The sequence below is a fragment of the Hibiscus syriacus genome, unplaced genomic scaffold (assembly GCF_006381635.1).
Source record: "Hibiscus syriacus cultivar Baekdansim isolate YM2019G1 unplaced genomic scaffold, ASM638163v2 tig00110328_pilon, whole genome shotgun sequence".
Classification (NCBI taxonomy): domain Eukaryota; kingdom Viridiplantae; phylum Streptophyta; class Magnoliopsida; order Malvales; family Malvaceae; genus Hibiscus; species Hibiscus syriacus.
Window position 1 is genome coordinate 397,651 of NW_024062685.1, and position 16,662 is coordinate 414,312.

The 16,662-nt window shown below is 35.4% G+C and overlaps 1 pseudogene; it reads left to right on the forward strand.

Moving 5' to 3' along the window:
• Positions 1-1,969: 1,969 nt before the first annotated feature.
• Positions 1,970-8,804, forward strand: LOC120118786 (annotated as a pseudogene).
• The last annotated feature ends 7,858 nt before the right edge of the window (positions 8,805-16,662 follow it).

The following is a 16,662-nucleotide window of genomic DNA, read 5'->3' on the forward strand; positions in this document are numbered from 1 at the left end:
AAGCTATTTTGATATCCTAAAAGACTTGAAACTACGTAGTTTTTCATAAAAAAATTTATTATAATTGTATATGAAGGATTTTAACTATTAACCTTTAAGATTAAATATCAAAGCTTATCCACTAAATCAACTTGAATTTGTTTTATACAATTTTATACACACAAGACACATCATTTCAAGACATGATTCACTTCTTCTTCTTCAACTTCAAACCTTTGAAATCGAGAAGCCATACCATTTTCAATACAGACTACGTAGAAGTACAGAAGAGAATCCAAAGATGAGTTGCTCAACGATTTCACATTTGAAACTACTATTAAGTCATGAATCGCTAAGATTATCAGAAACGATATTGAACCTTGTATTATTGTGCAACAATCTTAATTTCTCCTCAATCTTCTCTTTACCACTCGACAAGGAAGCGGAGTTTTGACTCAAGCATATCGCCTTCTTCATCGTCTTTTTTTTTTCTATTTTTTTTCCCATTTCTCGTGTTTTCTCAGCAACGACTCTAATTTCTTTAACATTTTCATCCAATTTAGATTCATCGAAATAAAAAATCGTTCTAGAATTTGATTCAACTTTCCCACTATTAAAAAATCTACCATTTTACTTCTATTATCCCTTTGGAAACCATTCAAGTCTCCATCTTTATCCTGAGAATTCCTATTTCTCATCATCTAAGTAGGAATTAATTTCTGAAACACTCAAATCCCAACAAAATAAAACCCAAATTTCAAAACGGAATGAGTTGAATATTTACCACAAATGCCATTGTTTTCTCCAGTTACACTCGATGACTCAGAAACCTGAAATTCTTCCACTTTATCGATTTCTTCCGAGGGAGGCTCGAAAACGATAACGTCGAGTGGTTTTGTTTTAGGTGAGGATTCTAATGGGGTTATGGGATTGAGGAGGAGAAGAAGCTTTTGCAGCAACTCATCATTGGGTTCTTTTCTATTCTTCTGCTCAGTCTGTGTTGAAAATGGTATGCTACTTGGTTTCTAAAAGCTTAGAGTTGTAGAAGAAGTGACCACGTCATATATATATAATGTTTATAAAACACGTAATAATTCAAGTTAGTTAGGTGGTTAACTTCTAATTTTTAGATTTAAAGGTTTTGAGTTAATCCCCTTAAATACAAATATTATAATAATATTTTTAAACAAAAGACGTAATTTTGTGTCTTCAGGGCATCAAAATAGCTTCACCGAAACAATGTCGTTTAGTGAGACAACCACGCCAACAATGTTACGGATCACAACTGCTAAGTCATCGTCACGTTAAATCATTAGCGGTGAAGTGACATAATTACACTTAAAAATAAACGTTAGTATTAAATTGACAAATTAAAAACTTGGTAGTATAAACGAGTCAACGCTCAAAGGTTGATGGTATCTAATGTAGTTTACCCTTAATTATAATTTGTAGATTAAGTTTATAGTATATTAATAAATTATAATATTTTATTTCTGGTTGATTTTTTATTTTAAATTTGGTAAATATACTTTTTTTCCTTTGCTCTTGTAAGGAATATAATTATGATCCATGCAAAAATTCAAAAGATTTATGAACAAAGAAGTAGGATTTTTAAATGAGATTGTTGAATTTTGTGACTCGATGTGCTATTTTTGGTAGTTCAGCAGTGTGATGTTGCAGAGTGTTGCATTTTCTTTTTGGTAGATCATGCTGCAATATAGGCAGCTTTTCATGCTGTTTTTCTCTGTTTGTTGCTTCTGTTTATGCTTTGTTTTGTGGCTGATCTTGCTGCAATTTATGCAGCGTTTTCAGGCGTGGTTTGCTGCTGGAAATTTGTTTATATGAGTTTTAGATCAATTGTATCTACTAATCACTTATGCAATCCAACTGTATCAATTAGTTACAGAAGTAAAGGAGAAAGACTTGTATCATTATCATGTAGTGGGTTAATTCATATTAAGGGAGCAGCAATCCTTTGTAAGTGGGAGGCATGGAGACAGGAGGAGAAATAGAAGAGCTTGCACATGTGGCGGTGGTAGCAGAAGAGAAGTTAGAGCTTAGTGTGGATGATGTGATAAACAGATCCCTGGGATTATCTCAGCTGTTGCATGTAGTATTAGTTTCATTGGCATGGGTACTTGATTCTCAAAGTACCTTAATCACCATCTTTACTGATGCACAGCCATCTGCTTGGAGATGCAAACAACTCGACCATCATCACACTAATTGGTGCATCGACGACGCTAGTAGTGGCAGCCAAGGCCAACCGATCAGCTAAGTTTGTGGATTAGCAGGCGGGACTTGGGAGTGGGTTGGAGGGAACACCACCTCCACTATTGCCGAGTGGAACCTTATCTGTGACCGCAAGTTTCTTGCTGCTCTTCCCGCTTTTCCCTTTTTCAAAGGAACAATTTTCGGTAATCATAACTTTCTTTCCTATGCCTTCATCAATGCAGCAAAACATGTATATAACGGCGTTTTCAAAGTAAACGCCACTAAATTTATACATATCGTGGCGTTTATATCCAAAACATCACAAAATGGTAACATTAATGGCATTTTTCCACAAACGCCGTTAAAACTCAGACTTTGGCGGCGTTTATTTCACAAATGTCGATACAGATAAGTACTTTAGTGGCGTTTTTAAACAAACACCGCCACAGAATCCTACTTCAGTGACGTTTCGGAATAAACGCCGCAAAAGAACCGTTCTTTAGTGGCGTTTTTGAACAAAAGCCGCAATAGGTTAGTGGTGTTTTTTTAACAAATGTTGTAACATAATCGTTCTTTAGTGGCATTTTTGAAACAAACGCCACAATATTTCGGAACATTTTATGTTGAAATGTTAGTGGCGTTTTGTTTGAAAATGTCGCGATATTTTGTTCTATAGTGGCGTTTGGTTTAAAAAAATGTCACAAAGTTTTATAAAAACCCCAAACTCGATCAGTGATGTATCTTTCTCTCTCAAATGTTTCAAGTGTTGTAAACCCTAACTAAGCTGCCAAATCCCTCTTCCTCGTACAACCCCCATAGTGCAAGCCCTTTTTAATCCTAAGTCGGTTGTGGTTCCTCAGGCCTCGCTTAATATGCGTTCTATCTCTGCAAATTCTATCGAAGGTCAATATGCTCTTCATCACTACTTCAAGCTTTTCCATGAAAACTATGACGATTTTGGCATTGAAAGAAGCGAAAGAGTTGATTGAGGGGTTGCCCAAGAAGTTCAAAGAAGGATTTTCGAAAGAGGAGGTTGATGATGCCAAGAAACAACTAGAAGAAGCTGGAGTTAAAGTTTCTATTGCTTAGATAACAAACATTTTCAAGCTGGAAGAAACTGCTTATAAATTTCTGAAATTTAATCATCCATGATATAATATAAAAACATAATAAACTTTGGGTTTACAATTTATAGGGAGCTCCTAAAATGCATCCGCAAAATAATACAAATATTGAGTTTCAACAAGAGTTATAGCTGAATACATAATAAAGTCTATAACAGTACATGCCTTATAAAGTTGACTCAAGATGTACTCTAAAAGGTCTCTGGAAATCTGCTCTACTGTACTGGAATATCTTATGACGATAGCTCCCCACAATCTGCCCTTAAGAAAATGCGCACAAAAACACATTCCGAACACTGAGCTTACGAGCTCAGTGCCTCACTGGAAATTGTACTATACTATATGCATTCACTAGATAAAGTGACAAGTGGCACAAGCCTAAATATGCTAAGTATTGTACTACTAATTTGTGGCTGGCATCATGGTGCAGTTGACGGATTCTGCATCTTGGTGCTCACGCACCCCTCTAGCACCTCCGAAGCACCATCGGGTACTCCTGGATGAGATCCAAAATTCTGTATCAGAAACATGCACCCACCGACTTACTCTGTCGAGTCTTGGGGCATCTGGCGCCCAGTCGGCTGCTGAAGTGTCGTAACACTAACTTGGATCCACTGACTATCGTATTTCTGCTAAAAGAAACCCAGGTGTCCTGATTATTTTCCGACCATCAAACAAGACTAGTTTTATGTAAACCTAGCTATATTATTTCTACTGTTATGATATTAATTATTTTTCTCGCTTGAAGTCTTATTTGAGGATAGTTTAGAAACTATGACCCAAGAGTATTGATACTATCCCTCTAGTATACAGAGATCATAAAATAGGTGCAAAACTCCTATTCTTCTATCTCAAAGACCTTAGTGAGGTCTCCACATATTATTAATATTTTATGAAGATACAAAGGAGAATAAATAGGGCTTTAAACATATTTATAACTTTAAAACATGAAATCTACCATGAGAGTGCTTTAAGCTCATGCAACCTACTACATTTCATCTAAATGACTTACACATGGTATAGTTAAGTCAAAAGTGAGTTACATTTGATATTAAGCTATTAGAAACGTCAAAGACTCATTCCAAAACAAGCTTTTCCTTCCCCTAGCTTTGGAGCCTTCTCCAACCTCTTACTCTAAACAAAACTAATTGCAAGGATTACTAACTGTTTTTAGGAGTTAAGGAGGGTTTTAAAACACTTTCTAAGGCTAGAAATATATGAAAACCGGATTGGAACCATTTAATTTCTTAACCTTTCTAAAACACGTTTTTGAGAACTATGGTGAAATGAGTGGTTTGAGAGCTTAAAAGAAAGATTGGGGAGTGCTGAATTCGTTTCTTACCTTGATGTTATTGGAAAATGCCTGAAGGGAACTAAAGCTCTCACCTTTACTTAGAGAGTTGAGGAAGAAGATGAAGAAGAGATAGGGAGTTTGGGAGAGAAGACAAAGATAAAGAAAAGAGGGAGGCAAAGAAAGCAGACGTGAGATCACTGTTCATAAATGGTTTTCAGCTTTTGAAATCCTCAATGGTGCGATTGCTCTTTTGGTTCTCCTGATTTTGGTTGCAAACTAAAAACACCCTTTTTAATCTCTATTGGACTTACCTCAAGCCTAGATCCTCTTTAATTTGGGTCAAGGCTTCCTACAAGCTAATGAATTAAACCAAGGCCCATCTTGGGTTAGCCCAATACTTCTAACCCGGGATTCAGGACGTTACAAAGTCCATATCTCTTGTTTGTTGTATTTGGGACTCTTTCCATCGTAAGCATAATGTTAAGTATATGGCTTCCTGAGACTAGGAATGCCCCTCTTTATGAATCGCTGAAACAACAAGAAGAGGAAGAGAAACTTCGTCGACTACCATCCAATTTGTCACCCAGTGGTGTAATTTTAGAGCTTTGAAATAAGATAACGATGATATCTCTTAAATATTGTGCATTTGAATCAATATAAAAGAACAAATTAATGCAAACTTTAAGCTACCATATATTTCCATTTATGTTGTGTAAAAGAGACCATTACAAAGGTTCGGAAACAACCTAAAATGTCGTGGAGAGCAATAGTCCCTAAAATTAATAACAACATTTTATCAATTCAAAAAAAAAAACTATGAGATTCGGATATTGATGCTGTGAGTATTATTTGGAATACAAATTACTGTATCCTACTTCCCTAGAAACCTTCTACTAGCGAAACTTGATAGAGTTTGTTCTAATTTATCTTTCTCAAGGTAAAAGAATTTCGTATTCTCTTTTGATACCGAAGCTTACTCTTTTTACTGTAAACTTGAACCATTGGATTATTTCGTCCAATAGCTTTGGTTCGGGTTCGATGAGGAGATCATGTAATAGACGTTCGAATAATTTTGTATTCTTTCGACAATGTTCGACTCGAATTTTTTTTAAATAATAGAGTTATAAAATATGACTCATTAAATCAAATAACTCAAATTCTTTTTCTTCTGCTTGACTTATAGAATATTCACTCGTAATCATTCATATTCAAAGAGTTCATGGTATTGGTGATTTATTCCGTTTTAAATTAACAACCATTAAACCAGCCATTATAATATGAATAAAGAAATATATGAGACCGCATTTGTAGTTCATGAAGCTTGAGGGCAAAAAAATAGGAATGACTTTAAATCATCTTCGAGTTTAATTGTCATGATATTATTGTTTCTCAACTAAACTCATTGGGGGACCAAGAGCGTGAATTTTTTTCCCCAATAGAATTAAGATAATTTTTATGTCAATTTATGGTTTATTAAGGGTTTCCCGGCGGAATTCATGTACGAGTAGTCGAGTACAACACACTATTTTCATAATATTTTACAATCTATAAGTGAATTGTTAGTTCAACTCTAAACAACCCTTACCATTCGGTTGAGCATCAAGAAACTCATATTGGTCCAACATATTGAAGATCATGGACGTATAATTGCTGGGTTGTTTTGCTGATTGCTGAGGTGTCATATAATTGGTTGGGATAACACACTTGGTTAATTCGTTTGTTGGTTACAGCCTGGATGGTGGTTGTTGAGTTAAACTTTTAGTGTTCACTTGCTTTACCATCAGGGGCTATAAAAAATTAACTCGAGAGGCCAGATTGTCAAATGGCCAAAATTCCTTTTTAGCATTAGATTCCTATTTTAGACATATTCTTGCTTGAATTCTGCAGCGTTTCATCTGCGCTAATAGCAGTAAACACGCAAGACATGAAACGCAATAGAGGAGCACATGAAACTGATATCCTCACTTGACAATTGAAGCTATCAGTTTCAATTAATCTCTTAATTGCAGTCTCTAAATTTGTGAATAATAGCTAGCTGTCAAGCTGAACGGTTGCAAGGAGGGTTAAAGGCTCTTTCATTCCTTCATTTCCACTTCATCTTGGCTTTCGTCTGCTTGTATTTTCTTTTGGATCCTCTCTTTGATTCTCTGTTGTGCTCTCTTCTTTTGTATTTCTATACAACATGGAGAAAGCAGGAGAAATGCAAGAGCTCCACATGATGCAGAAGCAGAAACAAGAGAAATAGAAGAGCTCCCACATGATGCAGCAACAACAGAAGCAGAAAGAGGAGAAATAGAAGAGCTCCAACATGATGCAGAAGCAGAAGGGAATTTGGTGCTCACAGTGGATGATGCCATGGACAGATACATGGAATCCCTAGGGTTATACCAGCTGCTGCACGTGGTCTTAGTTTCCTTTGCATGGGTATTGATTCCCAAAGCACACTAATTACCATATTCACTGATGCCCAACCATCTTGGAAATGCAACCATCATGACGTTAATGTATCAATATCTTCTTCGTCTTGGTGCATGAATGCCACTAGCAGTGGCAGCAAAGGCCAACCCGGTCAGGTTTGTGAACTGGCAGCCGGGACTTGGGAGTGGGTTGGAGGGAACACAACCTCCACTATTGCCGAGTGGAATCTTATCTGCCACCGCAGGTTTCTCGCTGCTATTCCAGCTTCCCTCTTCTTCCTTGGCACAATTCTCGGTAATCATGGCCTCATTCATATTTAAAATTTCAATTTTGATTCCCCAAAGAAAATGGCTTTTCCCTTTTGGTACCTGCTGGGTGATTGCTTCTACTGATCTATTAAGAGAGCAAAATTTAGAAGGATTTTTTTATTCGTATAATAAGTACATATGTGTTTTAATATGTTTCACCTTAGATTTTGGTCGGTATTTAACGTACAAACTAATGGTTGGTATTTAAAGTACCAGCTTATACTTGAGCGAGAAACTAGTTATTAACGATTGTATGTTTAGTTTTCACAGGGTGTGCTATCTATGGTAGACTAGCAGACGCATGGTTGGGTAGAAAAAAAACATTATTGGTGGCATGCATCTTTACTTCCATCACTTCTTTCGTGACCTCTCTTTCACCAAATGTTTGGATATATGCATTTCTCCGATTCGCAAACGGCTTTGCCCGTTCTGGAGCCGGTATATGTTGCCTTGTCCTCTCGTCAGAAGCCGTCGGCCGCAAATGGCGAGGCCGAGTAAGTCAATATGGTTCTTGTTCTTTACCGTCGGCTTCCTATCTCTCCCATTCATTTCCTACACTACAAGAACTCATTGGAGGTATATGTAGGATCATATCCCTTCCCCCTCTTGTCTATATAATTATCATAGTCCCATTTGTCTCAGAGTCACCTCGCTGGCTCCTTGTTCGAGGGAAAAACAAAGAAGCACTTGATGTATTACGAAAATTAGCGGGCGGAAAGGAACTACCCGATGATATAGAGCTTATAGTTCCATCTTCGACAACAACGGGCACAGACAACAGATGATAAAAATGAAAGTTTATGGACCACAAAATGGGCTGCAAAGAGGATGATTACGATAATGGGGTCTGGTTTGGGGATCGGATTTGTGTACTATGGCATCCAATTAAATGCCGGAAATCTCAACTTCAATTTCTACGTCACCGTTATAATTAATGCCCTGATGGATATTCCCGCTGTTCTTATCGGTGGAGTGCTATTAGGGTTCACGAACCGACGTATTCTCTTATCGGTGTTTGCAATTTCAGCCGGCATTTTGAGTCTTCTTTGCATCATATTCTCAGCCGCACCGAAAGACAAAACAAGTAGCAGCAGCTGGCCTCAGTTGACTATTGAAGCTATAGGTTTCATGGCAGCTTCTATTGCGTTTAATGTCTTGTATGTTTACTGCGTGGAGCTTTTCCCTACCAACGTTAGGAATTTTGCAGTGTCGCAGTTGCAGCAATCATATATGCTAGGGGCTTCTTTATCGCCTTTGTTGGTGGTCGTTGGCCGCCTGAGCTCGACTATCTCGTTCACCGTATTTGGGGCTCTTTCTATCTTGAGTGGAATGCTGAGTATATGGCTTCCCGAGACTAGGAATGCTCCTCTTTATGAAACGCTAAAGCAACAAGAAGAGAATGAGAACTTGGTCCACTGTCACCCAATTCGCCGCTTACTGTGCTCTAGCTTTACAACTTTGAAATAAGACAACAGTGACATCTCCTGTGCATATTAATCAGTATAGAAGAACAAATTAATGCAAACTTCGAGCTACCATGAGTTTCCGTTTATGTGGTGTAGTAGAGACCATTATAGTACTTCAGGAACAACATTTTGAGAGTGATCGATCTAATTCTTAAAGTCTGTAATATTCTATTAATTAAAATAGTTTTATTTTTTTCAACTAATTATTATATTCTTACATTCATATCAAATAAGTCAAATGATAACAAGTATTGAAGTTAATACAGAAGAGTCTACCGTGCACGTCCCATTACCACGTCGTACCACTAAAGCAGTACATTGAAACGTACTACAATAAATTTATCTTTTATTATGTAAATATTAAAAATTATAATAACTTATCTAAAATTAATTATTAATTTTAATACAACTATATTTAAATTATAATTTTTTATTAAAAATAATAATTAATTTAAGTAATTTAATTTGTTTAGTATTAAGATTTGTAAATTATTTAAGTTAAGAATGATCTGACAGTTATCGCTGAAGACCCTTAATTCATCGGAAAACTTGCCTAAAAACTCGTCAGAAAATATTATATTACAAATCTAACGCTGTCATTTTTCGTCGGTTGATTCACCATCGCCTAATAATCACCCAGTAATCGCTCAGCAGTCGAACGCCTAGGAGAACCCCGCAGAAAAGTGAGCGGCGCCCCTCTGCTGTTTCATTGATTCCACGAGGGTGGAAGGAAAATTTTAATTTTGAATGGTAAAATTACATTGCAACCTCCATTTGTGTTTTATTTTGAATGGTTAAATTCTATGAAACCCCCCATAGTTCCTCCTATTTATATTTGAGACAACTTACTTTTCTGTTTTAATAACATGGCTAAATTACACTACCCCATACTTTTGTTCTAATTTAAATGGACAAATTGCATGCAAACCCCTTCCCTTTCCCATGTTTAGATTTTACACTTCTAGGTTTTAAGAAATTTAATTTTTATTTATTAATGATAACAAATAATATGAAATTAATCCTAATAAAAATATGAATAAATAAAGTATTAATAATATTGTTAATTAAAATCAAAGAGTAAATTTGAAATTAATTATCAAAATAAAATAAAGTAACAAATATAGAAGATTTAAAACTTAAAAATGTAAAATCTAAACATGGGAAAGTGAGGGGCTTTGCATGCAATTTGACCATTTAAATTAGAACAAAATTATGGGGTCTATTAAAACATAAAAGTAAGTTTGTCTAAAATATAGACAAGAGAAACTATGAGGGTTTTTAATGAATTTAACCATTACAAATAAAACACAAATAGGGGGAGTTTAAATGTAATTCTACCATTCAAAATGAAACTTACCTTCCTCCCTCGTGTGATCAATGAAACAGCAAAGAGGGGCGCGGTCACTTTTCTGCGGGGTTCTCCTCGGCGTTCAATTGCTGGACGATTGTTGGGTGATTATTAGGCGATGGTGAACCGAGCGACGGAATATGACAATGTTAGATTTGTAATATAATATTTTTAGATAAATTTTTCGGCGAGTTAAGGTCTCTAATAACTGATGTTGATGGTCATTCTTAACTTAAATAATGTAAAAATCTTAATATTAAACAAATTAAATACTTAAATTGATTATTATTTAAATAAAAAAATTCATAATTTAAATATAGTTATGTTAAAATTAAAACTAAATTTGAATTAATGATTAATTTTAGATAAATCCTTATACTTTTTAATATTTACATAATAAAACAAATTTGCTTGTGGTACGTTTCGATACACTATTTAGTGGTACATTATGATATGTGACGTACGCTGTAGAATTTTCTAGTTAGTATATATATATATTAAACTATTATATTTATAATTAGTATATTACAAATTTAATTATCATTTATCATAAATATGATTTATTAGGGGAGTTTGGTAAACAACTTTTTTGAAGAGTTTTTAACTTATTTGATAATAAATAGTTTATTAGTAGTCAAACATTCTATTTTTAGTGTTTAATAAATACCTTTTTGAAAGAGTTTATTGTGCAAAATAAGCTGAAAATGAAAACGTTAGAAAATCTAACAGTTTGAAATATCTGATTGCAAAATAAGATGTTAAACGACATATTTGACAATATTTTTCCATAATCACATCCTTACCATAGAACCTAATATAATGAAATAGCATTCATCATAATATATTTAAGCTGAAATTTTATTTTATCATTTCATTTTGTAGTTGTAGATTCTCAAATATATTTTAGTTAAGAAAATATAGCAAAACATAAAAGTAAAAAAATGTAGTGTTGATATTTTATATAAAGTTAATAGTATGTATCAACTCATAAGGTTAATATTTTTAAATATTAAATTTAAAAAAAATTATTCAAAATTTTTAAAAATATTCACTAATTTTCTAAAGGAATTTTTAATTCATTGTGAAAAGCATTTTATCTGAATAATTTTACCCCAATAAAAACTAAAGTATTATAAAACATATATGTACTTAATAACTAAATGTATCATACTCTTATTTTTCATTTTACCCATGTCAGCTAGTAGTTAAATTTTACCAAACACTTCTATATAAACAGTTAATCAAATCAGTTTCTCAAATCAACTAATTAAATCAATTGGTCAAATCAACTACTGGAACCAGCTACCAGCAACTAGCTATGAGCTATCAGTTGTTTGTCAAACACTCCATAATCTATAAAGCAGTCCCACAAAATAATAATATATTAGATATTAACATTTATAAAACAGTGGTTTTTAGATTGTAATCCTTGTGAGAACATATCTTGTTATGCTAATTGATTGTGTCATGAGTTTTTATGCTCACAAATTGTAATATTACAGAAATTCAAGTTGAAAAATTCTTTAAGATTGATGATCGGGGTTTTTTAAAAAAATTATTTTAGTAAATTAGAATGTTGGAATTTGTGTCTGATTGGTTACTGACTAAATTGATTAACTGTCTATTTTCAAATTTTAATGGAGGATTAAAAGCATAAAATGAACAAGTGTGAACCAAATTGATAATAAATGAAAATGTGTTAGTATTATAAATGCATTATATACAGTTTAAATAATGTGTATAACTTTATTATGTGATAAATGCTTAAAGCATTAAATTTTCTACTCAAACTGAATTGAAAACCTCGTATTATACTCGTTTTAAAAATTTTAATTTTTTTAAGTAGTACGAGATTCAAAAAAAATTAATCATTGATGATGCACACACCCTGCAGATACATCTACTCGAACCCAATATATGTATAAATAACTTAAGTTGAGAAAGTTCTAAAAATTTAGTTGATAAGATGAATAAAGGAATTACGGGACCACAATTGTTAGTTCATGAAGGTCATGGTGTTGCAAGATTGAGGGCAAGAAATTTGGGATGACCAGAAGTTCATCTTTGAGTTTAATTGTCACGATATTATTGTTCCTCAACTAAACTCATCCGGCAGTTAGACCAATTTAGTCACGCACATTGTGTAAATAGAAGAGCGTGGATCATATATTGAAGAAGCAGCAAGAAACGCATCGGTTTCATATAAAGGTACTGTTGTAGGTGGGGGGCATCGAGAAAGAGCTTGCACATGCAGCAGTTGGAGGAGGAGAAATAGAAGAGCTTGCAAATGCAGAAGAAGTGAAGATCGGGCTCAGCCTGGATGATCCGATAGACAGCCACGTGGTATCCCTATGGTTGTCCCTGCTGTTGCACGTGCTCTTAGTTTAATCAGCATGGTGCTTGATTCCCAGAAAACCCTAGTCACCGTCTACGAAGGTCGAATGCCCAACCATCCGCTTCGTATGGAGATGCAAAATCCTTGACCCTCGTCACATCATCAATATCCATGTCTTGGTGAATGAACACAACTAGCAGCGTTAGCGAAGGCCAAACGAATCATGTTTGTGGATTGGCAGCCGGGAGTTGGTAGTGGATTGGAGGGAACACCACGCCTACTGTTGTCGAGTGGAATTTTATCCTCGACCGCAAGTTTCTTGTGCCAATAAAGAAGATGGATGCCGGAATAGTAGCAAGACTCTTGCCATCGCAAATAAGATTCCACTCTGTAATATTTGACGTGGTGTTCCCCGCAACCCACCCCAAGTCTCGGTTTCCAATCCACAAACATGACTCGGTTTGCCTCCGTTGCCACTGCTAGCATTGTTCATGCACCAAGACTAGATATTGATGCATTAGCATGATGATGGTCAAGGCTTTTACATCTCCAAGAAGATGTCAGGGCATCTGTAAATATGGTTATTAAGGTGTTCTGGGAATCAAATACCCATGCAAATGAAACTAAGACTACGTGCAACAGCTAGGATAACTCTCAATTAAATTGTACTCGGATATATATATATTATAGGGTGCTCAGTGGATATAATCCACAATTTGATTTCATCCTTAATTCCTTATCGAATTGCTATGCCATGATCCTTTGGACACTTATGAATTTAAGATGAAAATATCTCAAACATAAGAGCGAAGGACACCTACAAATCTCAAACATAAACTTACGTGACAAATATAAAAAAAAAACGAGAAATTAAATATATTTCTTTATCGTTGTAAATTATATAGCATTTTCGTAAGTTTTATTGCGCTATATGTAGCGTCCATGATACGTGCGACTTATTCAATTTTAAATTAAGAATTCATTGAATATATTAAGTGGTTTTAGTAGTTAGAAGGGAATGTTAATTTCCTTAGATATTCTAAGTTTATGTAATTACGTTTGCAATTAAGAATCATTAAAAGTTATGAGTTCAAGTAATTGCTTTTGCATGATGCGATTAGTAATTCATTAATTTTGTGTTTGTAATACAAATAAATGAATTATGGACTTGCAAGCTTGAGGGCAAAAAATTAGGGATGGCTTCCAGTCATATTTGAGTTGGCCTGTCATGATATTACTTTTGGTTTATCTTACCAAACTCAACTTTTGTCGGACCAAATTAGTGGCGCACATTGTGTAAATAAGTTATGCATGACTAGATGATAAGAAACAATAAGACGACGAATTGAAAGTCTAGAAATGTTAATTTAATTGGGTAGTTTTTTTTAAATGATTTGATGACCAGAAAGAAGGCTCGAAATTGGACGTGGATTGCCGCGTCGAATAGCAATGGGAGAGACCATCCAGATGCACGCCTTGCCACCAAAAAGTGTCCTGTTGAAAAGTAAGGAAAACGGTGCATTAATGCACCGAATTCATTCAATGCAAATTGTCAAAAGTTTCAATTAATTTATTAAAAAAAATGGTAAAATCTTAAATTAGTCATTGTATTTTAGGGTATTTACAAATTAGTCCTTAAGACTTCGACTATAAATACCCTAGTTCATTTAGCTTCAAAATCATCCCAAAGCATTCTAGCTTTCTTCTAATACTAGAGAGAATTTAGAGAGTTTCTTGAGAGGTGTTTTCTCCTTTTTATCAAGAGAAATTATCATTGTATTCTTCTTGGTAGATCGAGAGAGGTTGTAATTCCTATTTTTCTCATAGTGAAATTCTTCTACCGTTGCCCGTGGTTTTTACCCTATATTATTTAGGGGTTTTCCACGTAAATTTTGTGTCTCTTTTATCTTCATTTTTATTTTCTCAAATTATCATTTGCGATTTTGCTCTATCCGATAGCCGTCTTCCGCAACAATTGGTATCCGAGCCAGATTTGAGTGTGTAATATCTACTTATTGTCTTTGTGGTTGCCACCAAAAGGTAGATCCTCCAACATAAGAAAATAAGAAGGTATTACCATTCTTTGAGGTTCTAGAGAACTATTCACGATAGTGAAATAGTGGGAGCTATCAATAATAGAAGCTATGGCAACAAAATTTGATATTGAAAAGTTCAATGGGGGAAATTTCTCATTGTGGAAATTGAAGATGAAAGCCATCCTCAGGAAAGACGGGTGTCTAGCGGCTATCAATGAAAGGCCGGTGGATTTCGCAGATGACATCAAATGGAACGAGATGGACGAGAATGATATGGCAAACGTTCATCTAGCATTAGCAGATGAAGTATTGTCAAACATCGAGGAGAAGAAGACAGCTAAGGAGATATGAGATCATCTCACCAAATTGTACGAGGCCACATCGCTGCACAATAAAATTTTCCTTAAGAGGAAATTGTACACTCTCCGTATGCCAAATCTACTTCAGTGACGGAGCACTTAAATATTTTCTCAGCTTACATCCTTAAGCTGTAAAATAGGAGAACAAGAACGTGCTGAACTTCTACTTCAAAGTCTATCGGATTCGTACGATCAACTCATCATCAACTTGACAAACAATAATGTCACCAGTCTAGTCTTCGATGATGTTGCAGCTGACAAGGAAGACAGACAAGTAAAGTTGCAACAAGCAGAAGCGTTGACAACGATGAGAGGGAGATCAACAGAACGTGGCCAAAGCAACAGTCACAAACATGGTAGATTGAAGTCGAGGAGCAAGAAGAATTTAAAGTGTTACAACTGTGGAAAGAAGGGTCACTTGAAGAAGGATTGTTGGAGTCTAAATAAAACTCAAATCCACAAGGCAATACTGCAAACACTTCAGATGATGGAGATGCTCTATGCTGTGAAGCGTTAACCATCGTGGAAGGTAGAAAGAGATATGCAGACATATGGCTTATTGATTCGGGAGCAACATATCACATGATCTCAAGAAGAGAATGGTTCCATCAGTATGAACCTGTCTCAGGAGGATCTGTGTATAGTTGCAATGATCATGCCTTAGAGATCATTGGCGTGGGAACCATCAAATTGAAGATGTACGATGGAACAATCAAAATTGTTCGAGATGTGCGGCACGTGAAAGGCCTGAAGAAAAATTTATTATCCTACGGATTGTTGGATAATAATGCAAGCAAGATTGAAACACAGAAAGGAATCATGAAGGTGTTCCGTGGAGCGCTTGTGGTGCTGAAAGGAGAAAAGATAGCTGCAAACTTGTACATGCTGAAGGGAGAGACTTTGCTAGAAGCAGAAGCCTCTATTGCCTCATGTAGTTCAGATTCTTCAATGCTATGGCATCAGAAACTTGGACACATGTCAGAACAATGAATGAAAGTTCTTGTGGAGGAAAGCTACTTCTAGGCTTAACAAAGGTATCACTTACTTTGTGTGAGCATTGCATAACAAGTAAGCAGCACCAGTTAAAATTCAACACGTCAAATTCTAGAGGCAAAAATGTTCTAGAATTGGTTCATTCTGACGTATGGCAAGCACCAGTTACATCCCTAGGCGGAGCAAAATACTTTGTCTCATTTATTGATGACTACTCCAGGAGATATTGGGTGTACCCTATTAAGAAGAAGTCAGATGTGTTTTTAACTTTCAAAAACTTCAAAGCATGGTTGGAACTTGATTCTGGAAATAAGATCAAGTGTTTCAGAACAGATAATGGAGGAGAATACACAAGCGAATAATTTGATGACTTTTGCAAGAAAGAAGGCATCAAAAGACAGTTCACAGTGGCGAACACTCCTCAACAAAATGGAGTGGTAGAGTGGATGAACAGAACCTTGTTAGAAAGAACAAGAGCAATGTTGAGGGATGCAAGCCTAGAAAAATCATTCTGGGCAGAAGCAGTCAATACCGCCTGTTATTTGGTGAATCGAGCTCCATCAACTGCAATAGAGCTGAAGACACCAATGGAGATGTGGACTGGTAAACCAGCTGATTATTTAAACCTCTATGTATTTGGAAGTATAGTGTACGTGATGTACAACTCCCAAGAAATTTCAAAGTTAGATCCAAAATCCAGGAAATGCAAATTCTTGGGGTATGTTGATAGAGTAAAAGGGTATCGCTTGTGGGATCCCACTGCCCGCAAAGTGATCATTAGCAGAGAT